The following is a 21,092-nucleotide window of genomic DNA, read 5'->3' on the forward strand; positions in this document are numbered from 1 at the left end:
ACCTGTTTAGGATTACCGTGTCTGATTAATGAAACGATGCTCTCAATCCCTGGTAATATCCCCTGCCTTGAAACGCACTTTGTTATTAATTAAACCACTCCAATCATCTTTTCTTAGTGTTAGCTTGTATACCTTTTATCCTTCACTTTGTTTTAATCTATTGGTGCCTTTATATTTAAAGTGAATCGTGTGTGTGTGTGTGTGTGTGTGTGTGTGTGTGTTCGTAAACAGCTTATACTTGGGTATTGCTGCTTTTTAATCCAACCTTAGCAGTTTATGCCTTTTTAATTGGTGTATTTGAATAATTTATTTGAATTGATTATTGACCTGATCGTGTTTAATCTATCATGTTACATTTTGTTTCCTATTTGTTACATCTATTGCTTCCTGTTTTTTCAGTGTTTACCTAAATTGAATTGAGTATTTTTAAATATAATTTTCATAGGTTTGAGCCTGTATAATTTCTAACTCTGTCTTTTACTGGCTGTTTGAGTTTGGATAAGCTATTGTATTCCCCGAGCCTCTATTTAAATTATCTCCTACCTCACACTCTGACTGCTGAATAAAATGGCATGTGGGGCTGTGTAAGCTCTGTAGCCAGTGACAATTTCGTGATGCTTCAGTTTTGTCATATGTAAAAGGGATAGACACTTACCTAAAGAAGCGCGGTGTAAGGATGAAATAATTTCTATAAGCCTAACTCTTCAGTCATCATCTGGCTGATGGAAATTGGTCCATGACTCTTGACTGTTACTAATAAATGCCAGTTTGTTCTTTGCTAAGAAGACAAACAGCTGCCTTCGTTCCTGCCGCACACAGGAATAACACTGTAATCACTACGATGTACACACCACCTTTTTAATCCCTGCGTGTTGTTTTGGGCACCTCAGATGCAACTGTTCTCTTCACAGCACCCACAGAGAGTATGTTCATAGAGTCTGGTCCTCTGTTGGTCATTGGGAATACAATACTGGGGAAAAAGAAAATGCAAATGGTTTTTTCCCTTTTGGAACTTCTGCTCTCGTTTGGGAGATGTGGTCTAGTTCAGGAGAGGTTAGTCCAGTGATCACACAGATAAATATAAAATTGTACCTGTAAGTACGTCAGGAGAGATGTTTGGGAAAATAACCCATTTCATGAGGATGGGAATTATTAGAGCAGATACCCCAGTACATAAGACAGAGAGGAGTTTCCTGAGTAATAGGTGGTGGGTAGTGGCGTTTGGGGATTGTGGCAGACAGAAGGGACAGCAGTTGGGAAGTAGAAAGGAACTTGCATCTTCCGAGCACCTTGAAGATGATGGGCGTGAGTAAAGATTAGGGAACAAGGGGGAACATGGAAGAGGAGAGGGAAGAGGGAGTAAAACAAGGGCCTGTCATCTGGCGCCTGGAAGATGTTAAAGGAACTTCATTATTATCCTGAGAACAACGGGAAGCTTTTCAAGTATTCTACCAAGGCGGGGAGTAACTGGACTTCATCAAAGAGCTACATGTACTCACTTTCCAGATGTGGTTGGTTCCTGAGAAAGAACTACTTGCTTCTAGAGAAAGCGGAACTCGGGTCTACTGACAATTAGCCAATATTCCCTCCTTCAGAGCTTTTTATTTGGCTTTTCAACGAGGAGTAGGTCATTTTCACTTTTTTCTGTGTCTCAGAGTAGAAGGAGACTTTGTATCCACTTGATTATTCCAGACGAATCTGCATTTTCAAACGTTTTAGACATGGCCCCGCAGCCCCGTGACAGGTCAGTCAAATTTATGCAAAACTCCGTTCACCAAGATTAAGGTGTATGGCTCCAGATGTGTGTCAGAGGAAGGGCCACAGTGCGGTCACACATGGTGTGAGTACTCAGAGTACAGTGAGCTGCTTCATGGATGGAAAGAATCCCTGGCAGAAGCACTCAGTATCCCTATTTTACCTCATAAGAAAGAAAAGGACCTCAAGATTTGAATATTTATATCTATAAAATAGGATGCTAATTCCTTCCTAAGGGAAATATTGCAGTCTTCTAATTTGCTTGGCTCATTGCCTCCACTCAGTCGTAAGAAAGGAAGAGCTTGAGGTTGTGTGATGGGAGCACTTTTATGGAATGTTAAAATCATTTTAGATTGGTGATGCATATTAATTAGCTTATTATTGTGTTTCAGTGGAAAATATGCCTTAAATCTTATACACACTGATTTCCAAAATGAACTATTAAAGTTATAAGTTAGCTATCAATTATTAAATTATATAAATTAACTATGTACACGAATAACTCCTTTATAAGTGTTTGATACTTTTCAAATACATATGCATACATATGTATATATATATTCAGTTTTCTCCTGTTTTCTTACCATAATTCATAAAATGAAATAAACATGTTTGGTTTAGGGTTACATTTGATAGATGTAGAACCTGAATCAGAAAGCATAAGCCACTTATCTCAAGAATCATCAGCTGGATTAAAGCAAATATTGCTCCAGACAACTTTAAACAGACAAGTAGACTTTAAGACTGGTGCAGTAGGAGAGAGGCTAGAACTGAGTGTAGACTCAATTCTACGGAACAAAGAGAGCTTTAACTGATGGGGTGAGCTAGTGGAAAAGTACCAGTGGACATCAGGGAAACTGGGCGATCAATGAAGTGTGGATGCCACTGTATCCAACACTTTGCGTTCTTCCTGAGTTTGCAGAGAACTTTGATGAGGCCATCTGTGTTTGCTGATGGATGCATATCGAAGTTACTCCTGGAAACTGGGGGGCAGAGCGTCTGTCTTCCTTGATGATTTCATTTCAAAGGGACAGGTGCCAGCTCTGTGAGAAAGCACCTTCTTGGTCATAAAATTGGCAAAGGCTTTAAAAAGACTCACATCCAAAAGGGGCAAAGAAAAGAGTTCCCATTGTGGCTCAGTGGTAATGAACCCAACTAGCACCCACAAGGACGCAGGTTCGATCCCTAGCCCTGCTCAGTGGGTTAAGGATCCGCATTGCCTTGAGCTGCGTTGTAGGTGGCAGATGCAGCTTGGGTCTGGCATTGCTATAGTTGTCGCAGTCAGCAGCTGAAGCTCGGATTCCACCCCAAGCCTGGAAACATCCACATGCCTCAGGTGCGGCCCTAATAAGACAAACAAACAAACAAACATATAAATAAATAAAAAAATAGAGCAATGAAATAATTCTCAAGTTAAAGTTTTCTAAGGTAATGTTCTGAATGAGGGGAGCTCAGGGGCGTAGAGTCTGGAGGAGGACAGTTTAATCAGGCTGAGGGCAACTTTAAGGGCTTCTTGGTTGGTTGTAAATTCTCGAATCCTGAGTACTTCCTATCAGTTGAGGCTTCATTCAGCTCATGCGCAGTCTGTTTCCAGGCTCTCTGTAGCCTCCAGAGGTGTCCTGTTCAAGACCAACTCGGTAAATCCTTGCCTGGTAAACGCATGAGCCACCGGTCCCTCCCCGCGTTGCTCTTTCCCTTCATGACCTGGAAGGAACATCTACAGCCTTTTGAGATGGAGACACTCTCCCATTATAGAAAAGCGTAGTGATAGAAGGCAGTGGCGGATGAATTGAAAATGCTTGTTTTTGTTTTATTAACTAGTTGGAGCGAGAAGAAAAGCAGGAAGTGGGAAGAACCTAACCTACCTGTGTCACACAGTTGATATGTTCCTGTGTCAATCAGTAAGAAAAAAGGGCATCTCAAAAAACTTACTTTTCCTGCATTTGTGTGCGTATCTGGACACCATTAATTCAGTTAGCCTCTAGTAGTGTCATTTAGTCTACAAAAATTAACACCTCATTAAGAAAATTAGTATGAAAATTAGGTAACTGTGGAGAAATTATTGCCTCAAAGGGCAAAGTTTTAAAAGATGGCGTTAATAGGTTGGCACATTTAATTAAATATGCTCTAAAGACAGCATCTGCCTGATGAGAGAGGAACACACGTAGAGGGAGAAACTGCAGCGTCTCCGCAAGGTCTGTCGTTGCCTAAGCAGCACATCATTCATTAGTCGTGCAGCATGAGGAGCATACACATTCGGAAGGGGGTTTTGACACGCACCCACCTTGCAAAATACACCTTCTCCCTTTAGAGTGAATGTCATGATTCTCAGATCTCAGTAGCTTGAGCTTTTGTTTGCACTGGCTTTCGTTTCTCTAAAGATGGTGACCTTTCTGTAGTTACTTCATTTGTCACCTATTTATTGAACTTGATAAGCACCAAGCCCAATCAGGCCCTGGGTATGTGGTGATGGAGGAGGCAGCTCTGCCCCTGCTCGAGTGGGGCCAAACATTTAATGCGAAATTATGGCATCAATAAAAGTGTCTTAATATCGAAAGGGCCTTGACGTTAACTTAGAGTTGATCTTGCCCTAAAATGCATTTATGTTTAAAGTCGGATGCTGGAGTAGACTTAAAAGTAATCTATTGTCCTCATATTCCCATCCAGCTTTTTAAAAGCCACGGCCGAGTAGTAACTTGTGATCCCAACCTGCGTTATCAGTACCAAGAGCCTATTAATCAAAGAATGGCATGTTCTCACAGTGGGTTTTATTGACGCCATCAAATGATGATTGTGAAGAAATACGTGTTATATAGCTTAATTTAATAAAATAAGACAGCAGTATAGGTATTGGCATCATTATAACTACTAAAAATAGAAAGAAAAAAATTGAGTTTAAATACATCAAAATACTAACCATAGTGATATTAGCACATTGGTAAGGGGATCCCGAGAGAGAAGGGCTTGTACCAACAGGTTCCCCAAATCCTAGAGGTTAGGGTGAGTGGCTAAGAAACCATTTGAAATGCAACAGGAGGTTCAGCATTAAAATTCATTAACTCACCTGGTAAATTATGAAACCTATGTTAGAGTTTGTCCTGTAATAATCAGGGACTGATCCAGATTTTACAAGGACTGAAGTTTATAATGTATGAGCTTATACAATTTGCTTTTTTTAAAAAAAGTAGGTATTATTTTTTAGAGCAGCTTTAGATTGACAGCAAAGTTAAATCCTGTCTGGCCTCTCCCCACACAAATGCGTAGCCTCCCCCACTCTCAACATCCCCCACCAGAGTGGTTCATTTGGTACAGTCCATGAACCTACACTGACACATAACCCAAAGTCCATAGTTTAAATTAAGGTTAACTGTTTTGTTTTTTTTTTTTTTTTTTTTTTTTTTTTTTTTTGGTCTTTTTAGGGCCACACTTGAAGCATATGGAGATTCCCAGGCTAGAGGTCCAATCGGAGCTATAGCTGCCAGTCTACCCCATAGCCACAGCAATGCCAGATCTGAGCCGCGGCTGCGACCTACACCACAGCTCATGGCAATGCCAGATCCAGACCCACTGAGTGAGGCCAGGGATCAAACCTGAGTCCTCACGAATAGTCAGATTCACTTCTGCTGAGCCATGACGGGAACTTCAGGGTTAACTTGGTGTTGTACCTTCTGTGGATTTGAACAAATGTAAAATGACATACATTCTTTATAGTATCCGGTAGAGTATTTTCACTGCCCTAAAAATCCTCTCTGCTCTGCCTAGGTTCTGCTCTCCCTTTTCCGGCCCCTGGCAACCACGCATCTTTGTATTGTCTGTAGCTTGGCCTTTTCGAGAATGTCAGAGTTAGAGTCATGCAGGATGTAGTCTTTTCAGGTTGGCTTCTTTCACTTAATGATACTAATTTAAGGTTCTGCCATATATTTTAATGGTTCAATAGCACATTTCGCTTCCGCATTGAATACTACCCCATCATCTGGATGGACCACAGTTTATTTATCCATACACCTGCCGAAAGACATCTTGGTTGCTTCCAAATTCTGGACGTTTGACCAAGGTTGCTATAAGCAAATGTGTGCAGGTTTTATGTGTATGTATGTCTTCAGCTCATTTGAATAAATAGCACGGGATGCAATTGCTGGATCATAAGGTAAAAGGATGTTTAGTGACAAAACTATCTTCCAAAGTGTATTCCCACCAGCAGTGTGTCACACTTCCTATTGCTTTCCATCCTCAGCAGCATTTGGTGGTGTTGGTGTTTTGGATTTTGTCCATTCTAAGAGATGTGTAGTGTTATTTCATTGTTTTAATTTACAATTCCCTAAGGACATATCTACATCTGCATGTCTTCTTTGGTGAGGTGTCTGTTCAGTCCTTTTTTTTCCCCCATGTTTTAAATCAGATTATTTTCTTATTGTTGAGTTTTAGGAGTCCTTTGTATATTTTGGATAACAGTCTTTTATCAGATGTGTCTTTTGCACATATTTTCTCCAAATCTGTGATGTGTTTTCTCATTCTCTTGACGTTACATTTACAGAGCAAAAGGTTTTAATTTTAATGAAATCTAACATAATAATTTATCTCAGGAATAATGCCTTCAGTATTGTACAATTTGCTTTTTAATTTTATTAAAATATAGTTGATTTACAATGCTGTACCAATGTCTGCTGTACAGCAAAGTGACTCAGTCATACATATATATACACACTCTTCTTTTTTTGTCTTTTTGTCTTTTTAGGGCTGCACCCACGGCATATGGAGATTCCCAGGCTAGGGGGTCTAATCGGAGGCTGTAGCCTCTGGCCTGCGCCACAGCCACAGCAATGCCAGATCCGTGCTGCATCTGTGACCTATACTACAGCTCACGGCAATGCCAGATCCTTGACCCACTGAGCGAGGCCAGGGATCGAACCCACAACCTCATGGTTCCTGGTCGGATTCATTTCCTCTGCACCACGACGGGAACTCCTATATACACTCTTTTTAATATTATCTTCCATCATGGGCTATCTGGGGAGATCAGATATAGTTCCCTGTGCTGTACAGTAGGACCTTGCTTATCCATTCTAAATGTGATAGTTAGCATCTACTAACGCCAAACTCCTAGTCCATCCCACTCCCTCCACACTCCCTCTTGGCAACCACAAGTCTGTCTGTTCTCCATGTATATATGAGTTTCCTTATGTTCATAGACAGATTAATTTGTGTCATAGTTTAGATCCCATGTATAAGTGATTTCATATGGTATTTGTCTTTCTCTTTCTGTCTTACTTCACTTAGTATGATAATCTCTAGTTGCATCCATGTTGCTGCAAATGGCATTATTTCATTCTTTTTTAAGGCCGAGTAGTATTCCATTGTATGTATGTACCATACCTTCTTAATCCATCCCTCTGCCGATGGACATTTACGTTGTGTATAGTGCCACTATGAACATAGGGGTGCATGTGTCTCTTTGAATTATAGTTTTGTTCGGATATATGCTCAGGAGTTGAATTGATGGATCATATAGTAGTTCTATATTTAGTTTTATGAGGAATCTCTATGCTGTTTCCATAGTGGTTGTAGCAATTTATATTCCCACTAACAGTTTAGGAAGTTGAAATTCATGATCAATAATTAATGAGTTGGAAAATGTTTTAAAATACGATAGAATAGAAAATATGATGGTAAATTTTATATTTGGTATAGTTTACATATAGTAAGAACTGTCCTTGAAACTTCTGTTTCTCTTTGTAAGTGTCTATACTGGTTGTTGTGTGAAGTGCAATTCTTATTGAGTATAGGCATCAAAAAAGAGACTGAAAGTCATGTTTGTGAGTAATAAACATTCACTCTGGAACAAATATTGAAGCTTTTTAGTTTTGAATATCTGAATACATGCAGAGATGTACCAGTTGTTGTGGTATTTGTGTGTTTGTGACCTTCTTTTAACCTTCAAAATTCAATAGAATCCTGCTGGTATATTTATGCTTGGAGGTGCGTCAAATTTGGTATAAAAATTAATATCTATTACTGGATCTTCTATGTGTACTCTTCATATGTAACTGTTGACTTTCTTGTGTCTTCTGATCTTGCCCATTAAATTCTTGTTCACAGAAGGGTTTCTTTTGATGAAACCTGAGATGTGCAAAGAACAAAATATATTCATTTTTAATCCTTGGTCAGCCAGGGAGGAAAAGAGCCTGCGACATTGTGGACTTGAAGGAACCTATAGTTACCTCTGTTTTACAGAGTAGAGAACACAGAATACCAAAAGCGTGTACTTTTCCCCAAACAATGATTTTGTTCTTTTCCCTCTTGGGCACATGGACACAGAATTTTCTGATCATCACTTCCAGCAATTACTTCAACATCCCTGAGCTATTCAAGGCTCAGTTTGGACCATTCTCACTTTCTTTTTTTTTTTTTTTTTGGTCTTTTTGCTATTTCTTGGGCCGCTCCCGCGGCATATGGAGGTTCCCAGGCTAGGGGTCCAATCGGAGCTGTAGCCTCCGACCTACGCCAGAGCCACAGCAACACGGGATCCGAGCCGTGTCTGCAACCTACACCACAGCTCACGGCAACGCCGGATCGTTAACCCACTGAGCAAGGGCAGGGACCGAACCCGCAACCTCATGTTCCTAGTCGGATTCGTTAACCACTGCGCCACGACGGGAACTCCCATTCTCACTTTCTATGTCCTCGTTGTCCTGGTTTTGGTTCCTGAGTACGAAACCGTGCAAAGCCGAGTCTGCCTACCTTGGAAAGTTTTATCCCAGGAGCAGCTTGGCTTTTCCAGAGAGATTTTATGCTTGTTTTAGGGCCGTGATTATGACTGAGATGACTGAAGCTCATGGTGAGCCCAAGATGAACAACTGAGGGTTCTGTGCACAACAGGAAGGAACTGGGGGAACTGCGTTATAACAGAAACTAAAATTAGAATCGCTTAATTACAATGATTAGATTCAGAGAGTACAGTCAGATTGGACTACCAATGCCCTGTATTCCTTTTGCTGCCTTTATCTTACCATTAATTTTTCCCAGAAGATATCATGGTAAACTTTACATCAGACTCATTCAGTTGTAATATACATTTTTAGGACTCCCAATATTATAATCACCTATTAATATTTCAACTTAAAAATCATTTGGTTATTAATACTGATAGGACATATCCATTAATGAAATTTGTTTTAAAAGTAAATTAAACTATGAAAAAATATTATTTGCATTTTAAACTCAGTGTATGATAGATCAATGATGAATAACTTTTAATGTGTTAAAAGCAAGTCATTAATTAAAACAGTATTTATTAACATCGTCTGCACCACATAGCATGTGATATGAATTAAAGGGTCTTTAGCAAGATACACATAATGAATATAAATCAGTATTTTTTGAAATTCATCTATAATTGTTCATTGGCTATGTGCCCTTATTTAAAATAACCATTATAATTATAGTTAAACCATTAATATTTATGAAAGTTGTGTATTACAACCTAAACTCTCTCCTCAGACCTCCCCAGAACTCCTGTAGCAGCTACTGCTTGGTCTTCTCACTTCATATGTATCCTCCCCCACCCCGAGTTATTTGGTACATTCGGGAAAGTGCTCTTCTTCCATGTTTAGACAGCCTGGTCCTTTGTACTCTCTGGGTCACAGTCGCAGATGTTCCCCTGTGCTTCGAACACACAAGTAGTCAAAAATCAGTCTCTGACTGATGCGGAGATGAGCTTTCCATCACTAGTGGGAAACACTGTGATGTTGCACACTGCTCCATTAAATAATGGGTCTTTGGCATTTACGCATTTAGCATTTTCCATGCCATGTTTACACAACCCCCGAAGGTACATAATATGCAGTAATTTGTAATCACGTTGAGGCATAAATTAATCAAACGCATCTTATCTCACAGAAATGTTATTATTCTCATTTAATTCAGACTATCATTTATATCTCAAAATCACCCCGTGAGTTGGATATTACTCTTTCAGCTTGACAGAAGAGAAAACTGAAGATAACACATTCTCCAGTCGGATGTACACAAAATACTTTGTTAATAACTTGGGATATGTTTCTTAGCCATATTGTTGATCTGCTGTCTTGGGATTTTGTAACTTATTTCCAGTGAAATGATTCAATTATGTAGCTCTTAATGAAAGGAATGGATTCTAAAATGCATGCTTTCAAGGGATTAGGATTTAAGACATCTCAGATCTTATTTGGAATTAGAAGAAGTACAATTCATACATATATAAACTAATAGATACCAATACCATTGTAATTATAGTATCAGTGTGAAAAAATACTGACATTTGAAATGCGGCTTTTCTGCACCGTTTGGGAAGCACTGTGAAGCTTCACAAGCATCACTCTTTAACCATTTCTGTAATTTCCAGGGATATTGTTGTATTTCTTGTTCCCATGGCAACTACCATAGAGGGAACGGTAGAATTCCTTGGTAATGATGATTACCTTTATTCAATAGGTTCACAAGGGTAAAATGTGTACCCACAATCAGTCATAATCATAATAAAATCATAGTCACAGGGAAACGAAGTGAAGGATTTTTTTAAAGTTTCACTTGGTAAATTTTTAACCTCCCAAACTTTCTTTAAAATAGTTTTTATTGTTTTTAAACTGGTTGAGTCAATTATTGCCTAAGTTCCTTTCTGTAAGGACTGGCTACTTTGCTTTTTTCCTTGGATCCAGAAATTGGTATTTCATTTAGACAGGGCATGAGGTAGCACAGGCCCATAAAGGAGTGTGTGGACACCTGATTTTTATAAAAATGTGTGGCAACAGATAGTCACAGCCATAAAGAAGTTCATTCTTTTAACATATAAGTATACTTTTGGAATCTTTCCTAAGAAAATGACTTAATTAAATTAAGTGACCATTCGTATGAAGGTGCATATTACTTTATTTAACATTAGAAATAAAGGTAACTGCAGTATCCAAAAGAGTGGAAATGTTTAGTAAATTATAGATTAATAGGTTGGAAGTATGAAATAAATATGGAGATTACATATAAACATGAAAATATTTTTTATTTGTTATTTTTCTTCTCTTTGCAGGTATGTATGTATACCTTTGTGTTGGTATGCATACACACACACACACACACACACACAAAACATGTACAGGTGTTTCTGCTATAACACCATACATGATTGTTGAAAAATGTCATGTTCTGTAAAACCTCACACTAAAATGAACATGACCACCCAAAACCTCTGCAACCCTGAAACTAAATTACCAAGAAAAACAAACTATTGGTACCTGGAAAGATGACGTGGTAGTTCAAAGAAGTTTTCTTTGGAGGCATTAAAAGCACATAGGAACAGTATTGTGGGGATGCCAACCTGCAGGCACTGAGATACCACAGATGGAAGCAGAGAGCTGAGCCAACAGGGCTGCACTGACAGAAATGCAACCTACTGTGACCCAGAAATCATTCCAGGTTGGAAAGCAGCCTCTCTGGGGAAGGAGAAAATCTAGGTGACCTTGGGTTTGATAATGAGTTTTTAGATACAAAATGAAAGACATGATCCATGAAAAAAAAAGTGATAAGCTGAACTTCATTAAAATTAAAGATTTCTGTTCAGCAGGAGACACTGTCAAAAGAATAAAAAGACAAGCCATAGACGAATAGAAAATATTGGCAGAAGCCATGTGCAGTAAGATAGCTGTGCTATATTAAATGTTGATGTCTGTGGAACTCCCTTTGTGGCTCAGAAGGATGGGGGCCCAACACTGTCTCTGTGAGGATGTGGGTTCCATCCCTGGCCTCACTCAGTGGGTCGAGGATCTGGCATTGCTGCAAGCTGTGGTGTAGGTCACAGATGCCGCTTGGATCAGGTGTTGCAGTGGCTGTAGCATAGGCCTGTAGCTGCAGCTCTGATGTGACTCCTAGCCCGGGAGCGTCCATATGCTGCAAATGCAGCTGTAATAAGAAAAGAAAATACTTTTGATGTCAGTATATCTATATTACCTCAGGTGTTTTTTGGAAGTGCAATATTCATACCTAAGTGGAATGATGATTTTTAAACTTTACCTGTTATTTTCCTTGTACAGGCTGAGCTAATGCATCTTTTCTGCATTACATTTCTTCTTAAAATGCCCGATGAGGATTTGATGCATGTTAGTTTTGTCACACAATCAAAAAGCCTTATTTCCAAGAAAACTTGTGGGTTTATAAATAAAAGATTCAGTCACATCTTCAGCATTATTTTATGAAAACGTCATTTTCTCAACCAGAGCAATCTTGACAATTGGGTCGGAAATTTTTTTTTTCTGGGGTCCGTCTCGTGCATTTTAAGGTGTTTATCAACAACTATGTTTCCACCCACCAGTTTCCAACAATGTGAAATAAGTCAAATAAAGTCAGTTGATAATTAGATAATCTAATATTTAAGGAAATCATACAATTCCTAAGGATACAGTGAAAAACTCTTGCTCTAAAAAAAAAAAACAAAAAAACCAACTGATCTTACCATCTTCTTAACACATTCAAGTTGATAAAGCGTAACCAATTACTTTAAATGAAAAGCCAAGATCAAAGTGAGTATTTTTGTTATATTAAAAAATACACAGGAAATTAGATATATATTCTTGTAGTGCCGAGACCTGCCTCTAAATATATATTTAGTTGGAAAACATAATCCCAGTAAATCGTTTTAAGTTTTAAAATCTTAATATTCCAGCCAGCAGTGTTCTCTGAATTCTGACATGTTCAAAAACTGGGAAAATATAAAAATGAAAATAGTGAGTTCTCCAACTTAAAATAAGAAGGCAAGAATTTCATGAACTGTTTTCATCACAGAGGGAAATATGAAGAGGAATAAAGAAAGCCATGGCCCTTGATTTCATGATAGCTATATTAATAAGATGTTTGTGAATTTCCATATATTCACACTAAGAAATCTGTCTTGCAAAAATAATGCTTTTGGAATATGGAAATAATTAACCACTTTTGCTTAATGTGTGATTTAGAATAAAGGTTAAAGTGATCAAAATTTTGCCAACAGTATAAAATATTCTGCACAACGAAAACATATATCACATTCTTTTATAGAATAGGTTTTTGTATTTGGGTAGGAAAAATACACTGATGTTAAGCTTTGAGTGGAATTTTAAGAACAGGAACAGCTACTGGCATTATTAGAAAAGGAAATATTATTGTAGGCAGCTTTTCATTTGAAACGGCTGAAACTGTTGCCATTGAACTCTGCTGCTTTGTTAGTTATGCAGACAGCTTTGCAGGAGGAAGCCTGGCACAACTTACAGGGAATTCTGTTTCATGTCTCTATCAGAGGAAGAAAAGTTTAAAAATATGCCAACATTCAGCATGAGAGAGGCTGTCATTAGGCACTGCCATGTTGATTGGTGCAAAATTAATAAAAAATACCTTATATTAGTCAGGGTTCTCTAGATAAACAGAACTAATAGGGATTTATATATACATATATGTATATTATATAGTATATACATGTATGTGTACTTTTAAATATACGTATATACATTTTATATTATACACATATATAATGTATCATATACGTGAAGAAATGTGTGTTATAAAGAATTGGCTCATGTGGTGATAGAGGCAGGGAGTCCCAGGACCTGCCATCGGTGCACTGGGCACTCAGGAGACCTGGTGGTGTAATTCCGTCTAAGCCCAAAGGCCTGAGAGCTCTGGACACTTATGATGTCCATTCCAGTCCAGATCTGAAGGACCAAGAATCAGGAGCTCTGAGGGCAGAAAAAGATCACTATGGCAACTGATACAGGCAGGCAGGACCTGCCAAATCCTTCCTTCCTTCCTCGTCTCATGCACTTGGTCCTCAGTGGATTGAAGAACTCTCACCCACATGGGGAGGGAGCAGGGTAGGGATGCACGTAGACTTACTGTGTCTACCAACTCAAACACTAATTCCATCTGGAAATGCCCGCTCAGACACACCCAAGTATAAGGTTTAGCCAAATACCTGGGCACCAAGACCCTGTCAAGCTGACGCATAAAATTAGCCATGGCGTAACCCGAACTTCTAACTCAGAATTTTACTTTTCCTACAGTAACTTACACAAAGATGTTTCTTGCAACCCATCATGATACAAATTTGAAAATAACCTAAATTTCCTTTATTATTATTATTATTCTTTTTAACTGTTATTTCCCCAATACAATTTTTTTTCTACTGTACAGCATGGTGACCCAGTTACAAATACATGTATACATTCTATTTTCTCACATTATCATGCTCCATCATAAGTGACTAGACATAGTTCCCAGTGCTACACAGCAGGATCTCATTGCTAATCCATTCCAAAGGCAATAGTTTGTATCTATTAACCCCAAGCTCCCCAACCACCCCACTCCCTCCCTCTCCCCCTCCCCCTTGGCAACCACAAGTCTATTCTCCAAGTCCATGATTTTCCTTTCTGTGGAAAGGTTCATTTGTGCCTTATATTAGATTCCAGATATAAGTGATATCATATGGTATTTGCCTTTCTCTTTCTGACTTCACTCAGTCTGAGTCTCTAGTTCCATCCATGTTGCTGCAAATGGCATTATTTTTTCTTTTTTATGGAAGAGTAGTATTCCATTGTGTATATATACCACATCTTCCTAACCCAGTCATCTGTCAATGGACATTTAGGTTTTTTCCATGTCTTGGTTATTGTGAATAGAGCTGCAGTGAACAGGCAGGTGCATGTGTCTTTTTTAAGGAAAGTTTTTTTCCAGATATATGCCCAAGAGTGGGATTGCTGGGTTATAAGGTAGTTCTATGTATAGATTTCTAAGGTCTCTCCATACTGTTCTCCATAGTGGTTGTACCAGCTTACATTCCCACCAACAGTGCAGGAGGGTTCCCTTTTCTCCACACCCCCTCCAGCATTTGTTATTTGTGGACTTATTAATATTGGTCATTCTGACTGGTGTGAGGTGGTACCTCATAGTAGCTTTGATTTGCATTTCTCTAATAATCCGTGATATTGAACATTTTTTTCATGTGCTTGTTGGCCATCTGTACATGTTCCTTGGAGAATTGATCTGGTCGTCACCGAGCAAGGTCCCGGGCTGACCTAGTTCAGCACGAATTATCAGGCTTAAAGCGGTGCCCACCTATTGTCTACTCAGATCTTTTGCCAATTTTTCCATTGGGTGATTGGCTTTTTTGCTGTTGAGTTGTATAAGTTGCTTGTATATTCTAGAGATTAAGCCCTTGTCAGCTGCATCATTTGAAACTATTTTCTCCCATTCTGTAAGTTGTCTTTTTGTTTTCTTTTTGGTTTCCTTTGCTGTGCAAAAGCTTGTCGGTTTGATTAGGTCCCATTGGTTTATTTTTGCTCTTATTTCTGTTGCTTTGGGAGACTGACCTGAGAAAAAATTCATCAGGTTGATGTCAGAGAATGTTTTGCCTATGTTCTCTTCCAGGAGTTTGAGTGGTTACCTGAAGTAACTGGTTTTCAAGTCAAGAAGGAACATTGAAAAGGATGCCTTTGATCGCACTGTAAATAATTCCAGAGTTACACAATATACAAATAAGAAAGCTTAATCACGGAAAAAGTTAAAAAGTACAAGCTATGTCATTTTAATTGAAATATATTTGGAGATAAAATGTCACTTATTTACAGAAGTAGCATTTATAACTCATATCATTAATGGAAGAAAAGGGAAATCAATTAACAGCTGAATAAGAACCAAACAACTTATATAGCGTAAAGAAATATGAAATAAAAAGGGATTGTAATGTGGATAAATCTAGTTCATGTGAGATTATGAAAAGAATCTCTTTAGCAGAGATGAAAAGCATAGAGAATGGATAATTCATGGAGAAACAAAAATTGCTTCTAAATGCAAAATAAGAATAAGCCATCATATAGCCAAATAAAGATTTTAATTTTTAATGCACCCTGAAATGCATCTGTGACTTTCAATGCTTTAAGATGTGAAAGGCCCAAGAGATCCAGTAAAAACAAAATAAAATAAAATAAAAGTTAAGTGCTACTTATCTGGTAAAAGTCAATAGTGCTCAGAGGACTGCAGGACTAAACTCTCAAGAACTTATCCAATGTATAGATATTTGTCCATTAAAACAAACCAACAAAAACCCTGAAACAAGCAGCATCAAAGTCTCTGAAGCAACTACCTTGCCCCACTGTTGGTGTGATCAAGGGTAACAGGAGACCATGCTCTTAGGAGCGCAGGTCTTTTGGGATTGGGGTTGGGGGAGAGGAGTCTGAGGGAGACTGCTTTCTCACGTGCTAGAGAATCCAGAATTGAAGGCTTGTAAGCAATTTGCCCCTGAGCAGTCTCTCCTAGGTCACATTCCTGAGTGAAATCTCACTCCAAGGGGACAGGGTTAATCTAGCAAATTCTATTTCCCTGCTGACCTCTTTAGGAGACACCCTGCCGTTTCGGAGAGTGGCATTTTAGCAGATCCTTCCGAGGCTCATTTCAGAGAACTGCTGTAAAATAATGGCTTGAAGGAAAAAGAAATTTAAAGGAGGAAGAGGTTAAAAAAAAGAAAGGCAATTTTTAATAAGCTTGAAATGCAACCTCGTAGATAATAAAATTGCTTGAAAGCGCCATGCTACATGCACCTTTCAAAGCTGTTGTGCAGTTTCTGTTTTGTTTCACTTTTATTTTTTGCTATAAAAATACACCTAGTGTTTTCAGAGGTGGGCGGTAAGAAGGTACTGGTGCATGGTGGTTTCTCTTTCTATGGGGAAACGGTAGCTCAGCGGCCTGTCTTTATTAAAAGTCAAGACTTCTATGATCATTTTAAAGGAGGATTATTTTTTGCCTTCCTTACCCCTTCTTTTATTGAAGCTGAAGTGAATGTCATAGGCATCTTATACCTTTTAAAAGGCGGTGAGTTGGCTGTTTTCTATTCTCTGTTCTACTTAACAGTGAGAGAAGGAAATTACATAAGGATATTTAAACACTGAGAGTTCTGTTAGCACTTCTGACTTAAAAAATATCCTCAGAGGGAGTTCCCGTCGTGGCGCAGTGGTTAACGAATCCGACTAGGAACCATGAGGTTGCGGGTTCGGTCCCTGCCCTTGCTCAGTGGGTTGACGATCCGGCGTTGCCGTGAGCTGTGGTGTAGGTTGCAGATGCAGCTCGGATCCCGCGTTGCTGTGGCTCTGGTGTAGGCCGGTGGCTACAGCTCTGATTCAACCCCTAGCCTGGGAACCTCCATATGCCGCGGGAGCGGCCCAAGAAATAGCAACAACAACAACAAAAAGACAAAAGACAAAAAAAAAAAAAATATCCTCAGAATAAATCCCCATATCCTCCTGGAATATTCCATGCACCAACACATATGTTAATATTTACTGAATGAATAGTTGGTCAGTTTTAGTTATTTTAACTCCGTAAGCATATTTGCACATACTTCCTAAGTTCAAATTCTTTCAATCAGTTGTATCTTTAATTTTATTTTGCCTCTTTTTATTTTTTGTCTTTTTAGGGCCGCACCATGGCATGTGGAATTTCCCAGGCTAGGGGTTGAATCGGAGCTGCTGCCGCCAGCCTACGCCACAGCCACCGCAACACCAGGTCCCGAACCGTGTCTTCGACCTACACCGCGGCTCACAGCAATGCAGGATCCTTAACCCATTAAGCAGGGCCAGGGATTGAATCTGCATCCTCATGGATACTAGTCAGGTTTGGTACCGCTGAGCCACAATGGGAACCCCCGTTATTTTGCCCTTTTTTTTTTTTTTTTTTTTTATAACCTGGCTTCAAAACCTCTATTCCAGAGCTACTCTCTCTTAACAGGACGAGATCTTCCGCTGTCCTCAGCACCTGAGAACACGCAGGAAAATGGGACTGTCCAGAGGTCTTGGGCATGGGGAGTTGGGGTGGTGGAAGAATGTGTTATCTGGAGAGGGAGGAAAATTCCTCTTCTTCTTTTATCTCAGAAATGTAAGGCGGAGAGAAAAGAAAGGATAGCTAGGCAACATACACAGGTTATTCCTCCATCCACGCGTTCACAGAGATATATTCTTAGGTGATGTCTGCTTCCCTGGTTGAGTTCCAGGCTCTAGAAGGTCCTCGATCATGATATGTCGGCCTTTCCCTGAAACCAAGAATGCCTCCCTCCTTCAGGATGAGATCTTGATGTTTTGACATCACTGCTTTTACTCGGTTTGTTTTACTCAATATATTTACACGGGTGACAAACCTTATTTCTGTTTTTACCAAGTGCCATGTGTATGCCCTACCTCTCCCTCACAGGACAACCATCACCTCTGTCTGGGTACTTGCTGTCTCTCCCTTTGTTTGTGGTAATGTCTTCTCTGCTGGTACTTACCAGCCTCAGCAGACCCACGCTGTTGCCAGAGCCTCAGGCAATGTGAGCAGGAAGGCCCACATTCTTGGACCTCGTTTCCTTGGTCTCAACTCTTTGGTCTGCTCTGATTCCAGATTCAGCATATTCCTGATCTTGTTTATGTCAATGCGCAGTTAAATTACAGTCTCGCTAGTTGGAACTTGGCCTTTGTGTCTAGTCTCCTGATTCGGTCTGAAAGTTCCTCACTGAAGGCTGACTTACGTTTGCTCCATGAGCTCCTCCAGCTGGTGGCCTCATCTCTCTGAGTCTCAGATCCCACACCAAGACACAGGCAGCCCCTGAAATGTTGGGGCTCTTGGACACCAGAGATGATATGCCAACTCCTGAGGATGAGCCTCCACTGTTTGCGCTAACAGTGATCTTTTGCCCCTGGAGTTTTGTGGAAGCTTCTCATTTCCTCAGAGATAAAGTTCAAGCTCATCCCCACCACGCCGTAAGAAGTGGGGATCCCAGTATAAACACAATATCCTTACTTTCTCTGTCCTCCTAAACAACCTACTTTGCCTCACTCTTACTCTCTGTACCTTTCACCTTTCTTTAATGCATCACCTGATGCTCCAGATGCCTCACCCTGTTGATAACCTTCAACTTGGCGTTGCATTCTACCTCTTATCAGGAAGTGTTTCTAATTTGAGAAAAAGGAGTTATCACTTCCCAAGACTGGCTGTCAGAAAGCTATGCATCCCAAATTACTTCTCGTAGTTTCTAGCTATCATTTTCCCTTACTAATACTCCAGCGACTCATTCGTTTGGCATGTACACAATGCAACATTACTGTGCTAACGCAGTGTTTTCCGTCCTACACACCCTGGGGTTTTGCGCATTTCCTCGTGTTCATCTTGAGTTATGAACATCTGTGGTCAGGAAGAGATCTTTGCAATTCCCTTTCCACAGCGCCCTGCATCATTAAGCCAAGGTTGGCAATGGCAGCATTAAAGACGACTGACTTAGCCTAGAAGACAAGGAACTTTGCCTCTTGTTTCTAAAGGACGATGATCAAGGAGGGAGAAGGGTGAAAGGGTTGTTCTCTTGGTCTCTGCAAGTCAATTCTCAGCAGACTTAGTACACAAACTATTAAATTTAAAGAGCACTTTAGCTCACTGAATGTGTCTCACTGAATTTTACTATATCCGGACAAGCCTACTCCACCCTAGAGGAGAAACTGTAGAATTATGTTTTTGCTTTTTCTTTTTTATTTCTCAGCATTTCACATGGACGTTTTAGTTTGAAATGCATTTTACATCTGTCATACCAAAGAGTGCAGAGGATGTCTACGTAGAAGAATAGATAGAACTTTTCATATATGACTAAAACCTGGAAATATAGGAGTATATGTAGAAGAATGTTCAAAAATTGAAAAGTGGATCATTAGTCAAAGATAGAAATGTAGTTCTTTATTGAGTATTTTGGGGCTTTTTTCAAAAGTTGTCTGACAGCATCGTGAGACATTCATTTAAAACTGTTTTAACATATTAGAACTCAAGTAATATATAGGATGGACTAACTTCAAAAAAACCATGGCTTAGGTTTTTAAGTTAATAGAACTATATAGTAATGTTATAAAAATATGTGTGTGCATGCGTATTCACAGAGAGAGCACTTTTTTCGACTTAATATTTCAATTTTACTATAGTTTTTAATTTGTATGTTTAAATCCATGTTCTATGTGAATGTTATTCCATATGCCCCCCAGTTTATGTGTCTACCTGAAGGGTTTTGTTTTGGTTGTTTCTCCTTTAATTGGCTGCACAGGAAGATCCACCCTGCGTTGTGAGTCTAGCATTTTCTTCACTGTCTCCCGCGTCCCGTTGTCTGTGCACACACAGCATGGCCAGCGCCACATCTGCCTCCTTCCCCGTGCGACCACTCGGAATTCCAAGCGCCCCTCCACGCAGAGCATGCCCATGTGTTCAACATCTGGTGCAGAGACCCAGAGCGGAAAGATCGAGGACTCACGTTAGACTAAAGCAATTCTTTTTTCTCTCTCATTATAGGTACTGCAGGGAGCGTCTGCTGGGCCCCCTCCATGTGTTCTGGACAGGCTGGGGTCCTGGGAAGGGTGCACCACCCAAGTGCGGGGGTGGCATTCAAGCTCGACACAGAACCTGTGAGAATGGGCCTGACTGTGCTGGCTGCAGTGTGGTGAGTAGTCCTCCTCGTCTCCAGCCCATACTCCGGAGCTCAAAGCCCAGAGTCAGCACATACTAGGTGCTCTGCACACAGTAGGTCCTCTGCACACACTTGTCCACTGCAAACATTAGGTGTTCTACAAACACTAAATGCTCTACACACACCGATTTCTGCAAACTCTGGATGTTTTGCATACACTAGATGCTGTGAATTATACAAGTTGCTCTGGTTAATGAGAATGTCCAGAGGAAATACTGAAAGGTCAGGGTAGCCTATAGGCTTACCTAAGCTAAGTAGAGCTATCCTAGAAATTTCTCAGTTCTGATTGCTGAGCCATGACCAAAAAAAAAAAAAAAAAACCGTTAGACTGCTTAATATTGGTCACTGCGTTTGGTCTGGGAAAATGGAGGGGGCATTCCATTCTAAGCTCACATTAAGGTACAGAACAAAGGCTGAACCTGACACACTGAGGTTAATAAAACTCTCAAGTCATTACAAGCTGGTACCAATTCAGAGGAAATACATCACAATTTATGGCTTCGTTTTTCTCTGCCTTCACAGATTATATTTCCTTTCACACCTAAATGCTCAAATAAAGTTCCATTTGGGCAAGCACTTTCCCAAAGGCCCATTGTTGCTCTTCCTGCACCATCATCTCTCAGAATGACTGAGCACAGAGAGCTACTGGGCTTTCATCTCACTGACCTGTCCCTGGAGCTGGCCCTGCAGAATGAATGCAGAGATGCTGGGGTTGTTTTGGTGAAGCGGTTCAGCATGAGAAGGGCAGATCTGGCTTCCTCCCTGACCTTTCCACTTTGTCTTCACAGCCCACTTTGGCCCCTTGGTCCATGAGGTTGTTATG

The 21,092-nt window shown here is 39.9% G+C and overlaps 2 long non-coding RNA genes across 5 annotated transcripts in view; one reads left to right on the plus strand and one right to left on the minus strand.

The window, feature by feature from the left end:
* Positions 1 to 21,092, plus strand: part of LOC102161653 — a 218,035-nt gene that overhangs the window by 60,013 nt on the left and 136,930 nt on the right. For all 4 annotated transcript variants that reach the window (XR_002339514.1, XR_002339513.1, XR_002339516.1 and 1 more), the window contains exon 3: positions 20,095 to 20,242. This is a non-coding gene — a long non-coding RNA (uncharacterized LOC102161653). The remainder of the gene's footprint in view (positions 1 to 20,094; positions 20,243 to 21,092) is intronic.
* Positions 7,244 to 11,498, minus strand: LOC110257215. Its single transcript, XR_002339517.1, has 3 exons — positions 11,019 to 11,498; positions 8,494 to 8,647; positions 7,244 to 7,872 (listed from the first exon to the last, which is right to left on the minus strand). It is a non-coding gene; the product is annotated as an uncharacterized LOC110257215 (long non-coding RNA).

This window comes from Sus scrofa, chromosome 16 (assembly GCF_000003025.6).
Source record: "Sus scrofa isolate TJ Tabasco breed Duroc chromosome 16, Sscrofa11.1, whole genome shotgun sequence".
NCBI lineage: Eukaryota > Metazoa > Chordata > Mammalia > Artiodactyla > Suidae > Sus > Sus scrofa.